This window comes from Trichosurus vulpecula, chromosome 2, assembly GCF_011100635.1.
Source record: "Trichosurus vulpecula isolate mTriVul1 chromosome 2, mTriVul1.pri, whole genome shotgun sequence".
Taxonomy (NCBI): Eukaryota; Metazoa; Chordata; class Mammalia; order Diprotodontia; family Phalangeridae; genus Trichosurus; species Trichosurus vulpecula.
Window position 1 is genome coordinate 348,216,902 of NC_050574.1, and position 12,738 is coordinate 348,229,639.

Below are 12,738 nucleotides of genomic sequence, written 5' to 3' on the forward strand. Positions count from 1 at the left end.
TCTCATATCTCTCTTTCTTTTTACTCCCTTGCACAATATCCTTTCATTAACTACCTCAAGAAATGCTAATCTGTATTAATTTGACCTACTGTAATTACTGTAACAGTTGTAATTATCAAGAATGTGCCCTGATATCTCAAAAGTCTTTAACATCTTAAAATTTTTTTTTTTACTGTTTTTTTAGGACTAGTTAACAAGGCTACCTTCCTTTGTTCATCGAAGAATCCATTTTTTTATGTATACAGTGTTTCCTACTTCTACCTATTGACTTGTTGTGGATTGATGAAGATGCAAAACTTCAATGATCCCACCCTAACATCCCTTGGCAATGACTTCAGTAAAATTGGGATTACACTCATAATATTTTTCTTGAAGACATTTTTAGGAATTCCTCATGTCTAAATTTATGTTTTGTTCAAAGATCCCAGTGTAAATTTCTGGTGTATTTTCTTACTCATAGGGATATGAAATAAGCTTATGTTACATAGTTAATATATTAATATTAAAGTTAAATTAACTATAATGCTGTATTTAAAAATTAAAGTATCAATATTTAAATTTGAAACTACTGCTAGACAGTCTTATTATCTTGGTTAGTGCTGTCCATGTGTTTTTCCTGTCTTGGATTTCATTCACAGTTAGAGTATTAGGGAAGAGAAATTATTTTAGTTAAAGTCTTGGAGAAAAGAAATTATTTAAGGAGCAGAAGAAACACCAAAGATTAGGGCTATTGTTGTTTGTAGTTTTTCAGTTGTGCCTGACTCTCCGTGACCCCATTTGGGGTTTTCTTGGTACAGATAGTGGAGTGGTTTGCCATTTCCTTCTCCAGCTCATTTTACAGACGAGGAAACTGAAGGAAGGTTGAGTTAAATGACTTGCCCGGGCTCACACAGCTAGTTAGTATTTGAGGCTAGATTTGAACTCATGAAGATGAGTCTTCCCAACTCCAGGCCATACCTACTTCACACTCCAAGGAGTGTAACTAGTGGTCAGGGTATATGCCTCGAAGCTGCAGGTTCCCCATCCCTGCCTAGACTGTGAAAGAGGTTCATGGTGCAAAGTTTAAAATCCCTGTCTTTCAAATCTAAATATTTTCAGAGTGCATTGTGGGTGTTAAATAAGAATAAACAGAGGTCTTAGAGGTTGATTGGTTCTGTTTTGAAGATTAAAAGAGAGAAAGCAGTTGAAAGGAATATACTAGTATAGAAAGGAGGAAGAAGGCAATGGAATTGATTTCTACTAATTGAGGTATATGAGAAAAGGAGTATGCAAACATGGGGGAAGGGGAGGACATCAGATAAGCCTCACTGATCTGAAATGGACAATGGAAAGTTGAACTCCCCACACAAAGTATTTTTTAAAATGTTTAATGCAAAGATTTATTTTCTTAATTAAAAATTATTATGTATGTTAAACATTTTTAAAATTTTGAGTTCCAAATTCTCTCCCTCCTTCCCATCCATTGAGAAGGCAAGTAATAAGATAACCTATAACTGACATATGTGAAATCATGCAAAACATTTCTATATTAGCTATGCTGCAAAAAAGCAAGAAAAATAAAGAAAATAAAAGAATTATGCTTCAATTTGCACAATATTGCTGTTATTGTGTACAAGGATCTCACTTCACTCTGCATCAATTCATATAGGTCTTCTCAGGTTTTTCTGAAACTATCATGCTTGTCATTTCTTATAGTACAACAATTTTCCAATACAATCATCTCCACAACATGTTCAGCCATTCCCTCCAAATTCTTTGCCATCACAAAAAGAACTGCTAGAAATATTTTTGTACAAACAGGTCCCTTTCCTTTTTCTTTGGTCTCTTTGGGATACAGACCTAGTAGTGGTGTTGCTGGGTCAAAGGGGATGTACAGTTTGATTGCCCTTTGGGTATAATTCCAAATAGTGCTCCAGAATGGTTGGATCATAAAATACTATTAGAGGAAAAAAAAAAAACATAGAATGGTTGGATCAGTTCACAACTTCACCAACAGTGCATTAGTGTCCCTGTTTTTGTATATCCCCTCCAGCTTTTGTCATTTTCTTTTTCTATCATGTTTAGCAAACCTAATAGGTGAGAGATAGTACCTCAGAGTTTTAATTTCCATTTTTTATCAATAGTGATTTAGGACATTTTTTTAATGACTAGATACTTTTGATTTTTTTATCTGAAAATTCCCTGTTCATACTTAACCCTCAGGATGGAGAATGTCTTTTCTTTCCCTATTTCTTGGAGAGACAGGGGAAAAGTAGTTTCTTATGAAGGGTCATCTTATTAAGTTTCCCTGCTTCTCTGTATCTAACAGCCAGGGCAATGAAAAAGAGAGAAGTCATCAGGACAGCCACTGGAGATCTCATTATCAAAGCAAACCCACCTGTGCTGTGAGGGTCAAAGTCCTAGCATGAGGCTTAACAGCACACTTGTCTTGCCCTAAATCCCTTCCCTACAGCAACCTGCCCTCCACCCCAAGATTCCAGACCACAGGATAAAAATTTGTTGGGATCTTTCTTTCCCATGCTTCCCTTTCAACTCACCTTCCTTGGAGCCCAGGCACTGGGGAGCTCAAGCAGAATGGAGTTGCAGCTCTTGCTTTAACATAGGTCATACTACTTTTAAGTAAACAATATTAGTAGCTTTGATGGCAGCATTGGCCATTTAAATTGTTTTTTTTTAAAGTTCCCTGCAGACATGTAACTTTGCTGTCAATATATAAATGTTGTTGGACAACAGTAGTTAAGAGTGGAATATAGAGGGTTAAAAAAAAGTTCATAAAAAAAGCTATATCCGTGTACTTATTGGAGACACTCTAACTTTTTCCTTTGTATTTCCACTGTATTAGATAAATAAATAATGTAAAATTGTAAAACAACAAAACAAAACAAAATAAACCACTTATCAATAGGGGAATGGCTCTTTTTTTAAATAAAATTGACTCACATTTGAGAAACGAGACCTTTGTCAGAGAAACTTGCTGTAAAGATTATTTTCCAGTTTCTGGCTTTCCTTTAATTTTAGCTGTATTGATTTTGTTTGCACAATAACTTTTTAATTTTATGTAATCAAAATTATCCACTATAATTTCCATGATCTTCTCTATCTCATCTCTGGTCATAAAATCTTCTCTTATCCATTGATCTGACAGGTAAAATTTTCTATGCTTTCCTCATTTGCTTATGATATCTCCCTTTATGTCTAAATCACATACCCATTTTAACCTTATCTTGGTATACAGTGTGAGGTGTTGGTCTACACCTAATTTCTGCCAAACCGCTTTCTAGTTTTCCCAGGAATTTTTTTCAAATAGTGAGTTCATGCCTCTTAAGCTTGGGTCTTCGGGTTTTTCAAACACTAGATTACTATGGTCATTTACTACACACAAAGTGTTTTGTGTACAAATACATCAAACTTAGTAAGGAAACAAGCAGGCCCTGAGTAGAAGCAGGTTAAGAGGAATGATAAAATGAGGTAGGGAATAACAGTTGTAAACAAAAAACAGATTTCCCACTTCTGGAATGGGATATGAAAACAAAACTGTGATCTAAGGTGGTGCCTTAGATTTCCTCTTAAACAACTAGGTAATGACTGAACAAATCATGCTATGTGAACGTAATGCAATATTATTTTACTATAAAAATGGAGAAAGAAGAAATAGGGAATTCTGGATAATCTGAATTAATGTACAATGGAGAGAACAGAACCAGGAGAACAAGTTAAAAGGACGACAACGTTATAAAGAGAAACAACTTTACAAGACTTAAGAATTCTGATCAATGCAATGACTGACCATCCCCAGAAAACCTATGATAAAGCTTACCTCTTAACAGACGTGATGGACACAGAGTGTAGAAGAAGATTAACATATTTGAACATGGCTACTCTACAGATTTTGATTAACTGTGTTTAATTGTCATAAGGTTGTTTTTTTTTTCTCTCTGTTTTTGGGGCAGGGAGAGGGTACACAGGGGAAGTGCTGGGACAGAGAGTGGTGCCCCAAATGAGAGCCATTGAAATACACACACACACTCTTTCTCTCTCTCTCTCTCTCTCTCTCTCTCTCTCTCTCTCTCTCTCATAAATTACAGATGAGGAAACTAAGTCCCAGAGAAGTAAAGTAAGTCATTCAATGTCACATAGGCAGAACTGGGATTTGAACTCTTGTACCTTGAGTTCATGTTCAGTGCCATCCATAGACATATTCATTCAGGGGAAGTTCAGGGGCACTTGTAAAGCAAGAAAAATAAAGAAAATGAAAGAATTATGCTTCAATTTGCATATGACTGAATACACACACACACACACACTCACATAAAAGAACAGAAGGTAATTAAGAAGGAGACACAGTAACACAAGACAGATTTGAAAGTTAAAGTATGATACGACTATTTCTAATTTTTTAAAAAATATTTTCACAATTATATGTAAAAATAATTTTAACATTTGTTTTTTTTTAAATTTTGAATTCTAAGTTTTCTCTCCTACCCTGTCCTCCCCCTCATTGAAAATCCAAGCAATTTGATATAAATCACACATGGGTAGTCACGCAAAACAGATTTCCATATTAGTCATTTTGTGAAAGAAAAGACAGACAAAAAAACCCAAGAAAAATAAAGTAAAAAAAATATGCTTCAAGCTGCACTCAGACTCTGTCAGTTCTTTCACTGGAGGTGCATAGCATTATTATTAGTTCTTTGGAATTGTCTTGGATTGTTGTATTGCTAAGAATAGCTAAGTTATACACAGCTGACCATCTCTTTATACTGCTGTGTATATATATATGTATATATACATACAAACACACATATATACATACATATATATGTGTATGTGTATATATGCACACACATACATACATATACACATATACACACATACACATGCATATATACCCACATGCACACATATACATACATATATGTATACACATATACATGTATACATACTGTGTACACTGTTCTGGTTCTGCTCACTTCACTTTGCATCAGGTCATGTAAGTCTTTCCTGCTCATCATTTCTTATAGCGCATTAGCATTCCATCACAATTATATACCACAACTTGTTCAGTCATTCCCCAATTGATGGACATCCCTCAATTTCCCATTCTTTTCTATTGCTAAAAGAGCTGCTATAAATATTTGTGTACATATAGGTCCTTTTCCTTTTTTTAAAATCTTTTTTTGGGATTTAGGCCCAGTGGGCCTTTGGGCATAATATTGAATTGCTCTCCAGTATGTTTGAATCAGTTCACAACTCTACCAACAATGCATTAATGTCTCAATTTTCCCACATTCCCTCCAACACTTGTCACTTTCCTTGTCTGTCATATTAATCAATCTGATAGGTGTGTGGTGGTATCTCAGAGTTAATTTCAATTTTTCTAATCAATAGTGATTAGAAACAAATAACAAATGCAGTAGCAAATGTGAAACAATGAGTGCAAAGACAACAAGTGCAAAAAAGCGGGAAATGCAAGTAAAAAAAATCTACAACACTGTGTAAGACGCACCCAGTTTTTATATCCCAAATTTTTTGGAAAAGGGTGCATCTTATACATGGGGAAATATGGTATGTACCCCTGGGTAAGTCACTTAAGGGTCTCTGACTCAGTTTCCTCATCTTTAAAATTGCATAATAATAGCACCTGCCTCCTAAAGGTGTGGTAAGGATCAAATGAGATGATATTTGTAAAGCACTTTGTAAATCTTAAAGTACTATATAAATGCAAACTATTATTTTTTTAAATAATTCATCGATAAGCATAGGTGAGATTTCTACACAGTTTGAACTAATCTGATAACAATTTGTATTGATTAGTGTAGAGAATGTTATGTTCTGATACTCTACTGAGGCAGATCAGCAACTTGCCTATAAATTTCTGGTCTTAAAAGAGTTTCCTGGGGCACTAAAGGTTAAGTGACTTGTCCATGGTTTCTCAATGAGTACATATTGAATTTAGGCCTTCCTACTGCGATGCTGGCCCACTATACACTTCAGTGCCCTGTCTCTGAGATCTCTACTAATGCATAGTAAGACCTATCATAGGATCAGAGCGTTAATAGATGGAAAAGGGACCTTCTAGATCTCCTAGTATTTGTTTGTTTCGTTGTTTTAGTAATGTTTGACTTGTGTCTAATGGGCATTATATTGTTTGGCTTCCCAATGGATAGAGCAGGGGCTAAATGGAGGGAGAGAACTTGGAACTCAAAAGTTTTTTAAATGAATGTTAAAAATTAATCAATTAGCTGATTTTTTTTAATAGATAGGTGAACTGACTGCCCAAAGTCACAAGGTAAGGAGCAGAGAGAAGATCTAAACCCCTGTTTTCTGAATCCAAGTCCAATATTTTATGGTATCATGCTTGATTAATAATTATTGGATAGTGTTAAATAGGTTAATAAATAATAAATTTTGTAAAATATATCAGGGCATGTTTAATAACATCCTTATCCCTAACAATTGAGTGTTAAGTAGAAAAATAGCCAAAAATTCATTTCCAAATTCTTTTTAACATTTACATCCTCTACCTGAAACGTTCCCAGCTCAGTTTCCTTACCTAGTGACCTAATGAGGAATTTCAGCTCCTAAATTTTAACTAAATAATCTCCAGTACTGCTCTTGATTAGAAGGTAGCATCATGAATATATAAATGAATGGCACTGATCTTGAACTCCAGGTACATGAGTTCAAATCCCAGTTCTGCAACCTATTGCCTGTGTGACATTGAACAAGTTACTTCACTTCTCTGGGACTTTGCTACCTCGTTTATAAAGTAGCAGTGATAATATTGACATTATTTATCTCACCAGGATGCCATATAAAAAGTACTTTGAAAGATCTGAAGTGCTTTGTAAATATGGGTATTATTCCCTGGTATGGTCCAAGACTACTTGAGTTCAAGAACCCTTCCAACAGCACATTTTGACCTAGAGAAATGGTTGGCCAATCATAATGTTGAGATCCCAGGATCTGTACCTAATCTGATATCATCCATTGGTTCAGAACTCTTGCTTGTGCTTGAAGAATAGGGACTAACCCCTTTTCTCTTTCTAGCTAGTCTTCCATAGTCATGCAGGCACGCCCAGAAACTCTATCTCTCTTATGTAGAGTTTAATAACATTTAATTTATTCCAACTTAGATAAAGTATGAGCATACATACAATTACCCACATACACAGAGTAGATACAGAAGTCCTCAACTTTGTGCAGGTAGGAGATGTCTACCTGAAAGCCCCTGTGGTAACTGTCTGATTCTTCTGCTGGGTCCCACCCAGTCAGTTCCACGGTATGATTTTATCAGTCTTAACTAGGGTAGAGTAGCTATGTGGTTCGGTAGCTGGAGTGTTGAGCCCAGAGTCAGGAAGACTTATCTTCCTGAGTTCAAATCCAGCCTCAGACACTTTTACTAGCTCTGTGACCCTGGGCCAGATACTTAACCCTGTTTACCTCAATTCTTCACCTATAAAATGAGCTGGAGAAGGAAATGCAAACCATTCCAGTATCTTTGCCAAGTAAATCCCAAATGGGATCATGACATGACATGACTGAAATGACTCAACAACTAACTAGAGTGGGGCAATCAGAATTCTGCCCCCTGGACACTTAAAAAAAGGGTGTCGTAGCCTAAAATAAATATTTTAAATGATAATTTAAATATTTGTTATATTTATACTTTAACAGCATTTGCATTCCTCAGGAATATAGAAACAATCATGTTAAAGGATGCCTCCTTCAACTCCTCAACTCTCATGCCTTTCTTCTGCTATTATTTCCCATTTATCCTGTATATAGCTTATTTGTATACATTTGCTTGTTTGTCTTCACCCATGAGATTATGAGCTCCTTGAGGGTAGGAACTGTCTTTTGCCTGCTTTCTTTTCCCTAGAACATAACATAATGCCTGGCAGGTAGTAGGCGCTTAATAAATGCTTATTGACTAACATTACTGGAATGTATCCCCACTCCACCTCCATCTCAATCCTAGTTCTCTCCAAAACACAGTTCAAGTGACTTTTCCTTGGGGTTTGGTGGAGAAATCATTAGACTCAAGTCAGAAAGCCCTGGGCTCAAATCCTGCCCCAGACATTGACGAGCTGCATGACCTTGGGCAAGTCACAAATCTCTTTGGATTCAGTGTCTTCATCTGTAAAATGAAGGGGCTTTATTTGATGACCTCTAAAGTCCATTCCATCTCTAAATCTTCTTGTTGTTCGGTCATTTCAGCTGTGTCCAACTCTTCCTGACCCCATTTAGGGTTTTCTTGGAAAAGATACTGGAGTGGTTTGCCATTTCCAGCTCATTTTACAGATGAGGAAACTGAGGCAAACAGGGTTAAATGCATTGCCCAGGGTCACACAGCTAGGAAGTGTCTGAGGCTAGGTTTGAACTCAGGAAGGCGAGTCTTTCTAACAACAAGCCTGGCTTTCTATCTTATCACTGCTACTTTATACCTGTGCCACCTAGCAGTCCCAATCTCTAAATTTATGTTCCTACAAAAGGCTTTTCCTGATTCTTCCTCCCCATCCCATTATTAACCCTCTATCCATCTTGAAATTACTTTGTAAAGAAAGAAAAAATAATTTTATAGAGAAAAACAAATTTGAAAGCCTTAAAACTTCGAATAAAGGTGAAACACACAACTCACCTCCTGAGAGAGAGGAAATAATGAATTTAAAACTGATTTTTAAAAATTATTTATTTATTTAATATTTTTAGTTTTCAGCATTGATTTTCACAAGAGTTTGAATTACAAATTTTCTCCCGATTTCTACCCTCCTCCCCCACTCCAAGATGGCATATATTCTGATTGTCCCATTCCCTAGTCAGCCCTCCCTTCTATCACCCCATTTGTCCCCATCCACTTTTCCCTTACTTTCTTGTAGGGCAAGATAGATTTCTATGTCCCATTGCCTGTATATCTTATTTCCTAGTTGCACGCAAAAACTTTTTTTTTGAACATCTGCTTTTAAAACTTTGAGTTCCAAATTCTCTCCCCTCTTCCCTCCCCATGCCCCCTCCCTAAGAAGGCAAACGATTCAACATAGGCTACATGTGTATCATTATGCAAAACCCTTCCACAATACTCATGTTGTGAAAGACTAACTATATATTGCTCCTTCCTATCCTATTCCCCTTTATTCAGTTTTCTCCCTTGACCCTGTCCCTTTTCAAAAGTGTTTGCTTTTGATTACCTCCTTCCCCTATCTGCCCACCCTTCTATAGTCCCCCCTTTTTTATCTCCTTCATCCATTCCTGTGGGGTAAGATACCCAACTGAGTGTGTATGGTATTCCCTCCTCAGGTCAAATCCAATAAAAGCAAGATTCACTCATTCCCCCTCACCTGCCCCCTCTTCCCTCCCAACAGAATTGCTTTTTCTTGCCACTTTTATGTGAAATAATTTACCCTATTCTATCTCTCCCTTTCTCCCTCTCTCAATATATTCTTCTCTCATCCCTTAATTTGATTTTATTTTTTTTAGATATCATCCCTTCATATTCAACTTACCCTGTGTCTTCTCTCTCTATATATGTTTGTAATCACATTCCCTTCAGGTACCCTAATACTGAGGTCTCATGAATTACACACATCATTTTTCCATGTGGGAATGTAAACAAAACAGTTCAACTTTAGTAAGTCCCTTATTATTTCTCTTTCTTGTTTATCTTTTCATGCTTCTCTTGATTCTTATGTTTGAAAGTCAAATTTTCTATTCAGCTCTGGTCTTTTCACTGAGAAAGCCGGAAAGTCCTCTATTTTGTTGAAAATCCATATTTTGCCTTGGAGCATGATACTCAGTTTTGCTGGGTAGGTGATTCTTGGTTTTAATCCTAGCTCCATTGACCTCTGGAATATCATATTCCAAGCCCTTCCATCCCTTAATGTTGAAGCTGCTAGATCTTGTATTATCCTGATTGTGTTTCCACAATACTCAAATTGTTTCTTTTTGGATGCTTGCAATACTTTCTCCTTGATCTGGGAGCTCTGGAATTTGGTGAAAATGTTCCTAGGAGTTTTCTTTGTGGAATCTTTTTCAGGAGGTGATCAGTGGATTCTTTCAATTTCTATTTTACCCTCTGGCTTTAGAATATCAAGGCAGTTCTCCTTGATAATTTCTTGAAAGATGATATCTCGGCTCTTTTTTTGATCATGGCTTTCAGGTAGTCCAATAATTTTTAAATTATCTCTCCTGGATCTATTTTCCAGGTCAGTGGTTTTTCCAATGAGATATTTCACATTGTCTTCCATTTTTTCATTCCTTTGGTTCTGCTTTATAATATCTTGATTTATCATTAAGTCACTAGCTTTCACTTGCTCCAATCTAATTTTTAAGGTAGTATTTTCTTCAGTGGTCTTTTGGACCTCCTTTGCCATTTGGCTAATTCTGCCTTTAAAGGCATTCTTGTTCTCATTGGCTTTTTGGAGCTCTTTTGCCATTTGAGTTAGTCTATTTTTTAAGGTGTTATTTTCTTCAGTATTTTTTTGGGTCTCCTTTACCAAGTTATTGCCTTGTTTTTCACAGTTTTCTCACATCCTTCTCATTTCTCTTCCCAATTTTTCCTCTACTTCTCTAACTTGCTTTTCCAAATCCTTTTTGAGCTCTTCCATGGCCTGAGATCAGTTCATGTTTTTCTTGGAGGCTTTTGATGCAGGCTTTTTGACTTTGTGGACTGCTTCTGGCTGTGTGTTTTGGTCTTCTTTGTCACCAAAGAAAGATTCCAAAGTCTGAGTCAGAATCTGAGTCCATTTTTGCTGCCTGGCCATGTTCCCAGCCAACTGCTTGACCCTTGAGTTTTTTGTCAGGGTATTACTGCTTGTAGAGTAGAGAGTACTTTGTCCTAAGCTTGAGGGGCTGCACTGTTGTTTTCAGACCTATTTCTATACAGCAAGCTGTGCCACACCTGTGCTCCTCCTCCCCTAAGAACTGCCCACCCGGACCACGACTCAGATCTGAGTAGGCTCTGCAGTCCAGCTCTGATCCGCCACTTAATTCCTCCTACCAGGTGGGCCTGGGGCCGGAAGCAACTGCAGTTATAGTTCTGTAGCTGCACCACCTCTGCTGGCCCCGGGGCAGTGGCCGAACCGTGAACTCCCTTCGCTCTGTCCCCAGAAGTTTTTCCCACTAACCTTCTCTGTTCTCTTTGGTGCTTGTGGGTTGAGAAGTCTGATAACTGCCACAGCTCACTGATTCAGGGTGCTGGGGCCTGTTCCACTTGGCTCCTGGTTTGGTTGACCCAGGCGTGTCCCACACTGGGCTCTCCTCTGCTCCTAGCTCTGTGCAATAGACCTTACCCAGTGATCATCCAGGCTGTCCTGGACTGGAGCCCTGCTTCCCTCTGCCATTCATTGGGTTCTGCAGTTCTAGAATTTATTCAGAGCCATTTTTATAGGTGTTTGGAGGGTCCTGGGGGAGAGCCCTAGGCAAGTCCCTGCTTTTCAGCTGCCATCTTGACTCTGCTCCCTAAAACTGAATTTTTAAAACTGCAAACAGACATTTTAGGAAAGGACCAATGTGGGAACTGGCTTTGCTGGACTATGCATGTAGTTATTAAAGCCTTTATTTTTTGTTTTGACATTTGTTTTGGAGGTTGGGTTTTCTTCTCCATGAGATTTAGGGGTGGTAGGGAGGATAGATGATGAAAAAAAAGCTATATTAAGAAAAAAAGAAATTACTTCATATTTACTTACTTACACATATGCTTTATCATCTAGAAAAATATAAGTTCCTCAAGGGCAGGGACTTTTATTTTGTGCCAGGTATAATGTTTTTGTACATATTAGGTACTTAATAAGGGCTTGTTTAATATATTCAATTTATTTAGTATTTAAATTTGACCCCTGTACAACCAGAAGCCAAACAAGTCATTTGCCATTGTTGTTCAGTTGTGTCTGCCTCTCTGTGACCCCATTTGGGGTTTTCTTGGCAAAGATACTGGAGTAGTTTGCCATTTTCTTCTTCAGCTCATTTTACATATGAGGAAACTGAGGCAAAGAGGGTTAAATGACTTGCTGAGGCTTACTCAGCTAGTAAGTATCTAAGGCTGGATTTGAAGATGAGTCTTCCTTACTCCTAGGCCTGGCACTATATCCACTGTGCCACCAAGCTGCCCCCAAAACAAGTTACACTCAGGAGCTTTGGTGGCCATGTAGAGGGACCTGGTTAGACAGTTGGTGAGTGAGTTACTGGATTTCTTTGCAGCTGAGTCAGTGGCTCTGAAGTTGTGACAACTGCTGATTAATAGTGTACCACAGGAACTTATCAGCAAAACCATCTTGAACTCTGTGACAATGATGATGAGAGTGATGCAGCCCCAGAAAAAGGGTTCTAAAAAGGTCCAGAAGAAAGGGCATTGGATTGAGAGATGTGGGCCTAGATTCAAATCCCAGTTTTACCATTTGACTAGCTGAGTGACAGGCACCTCAGTTTCTTTCTCTATAAAATGTGGCTGAACTAAGTGATGTCTAAGGGACCCCCTAAGTCCTATGATCCTTTGCTTCCCTTCTCGTGCTTTATAATCAACAGGGTGATAATTTCTGAGAATTGGTCACTTCCTCCCCAACCAGCCCCAAGTTTTTTCATGGCCACTTCCTTTCCCATCACCATCCTGTATTTTATCTTAAGATGGTAGACTTAGAGCACTGACGGATTTCCAAGGCTTTTAGTCACAATAGTTCAACTGTCTCATTTTATTCATGAGGACTTAAAGCCCTAAGAAGTAAAGTCAGAGAAATAGGTAGTAAG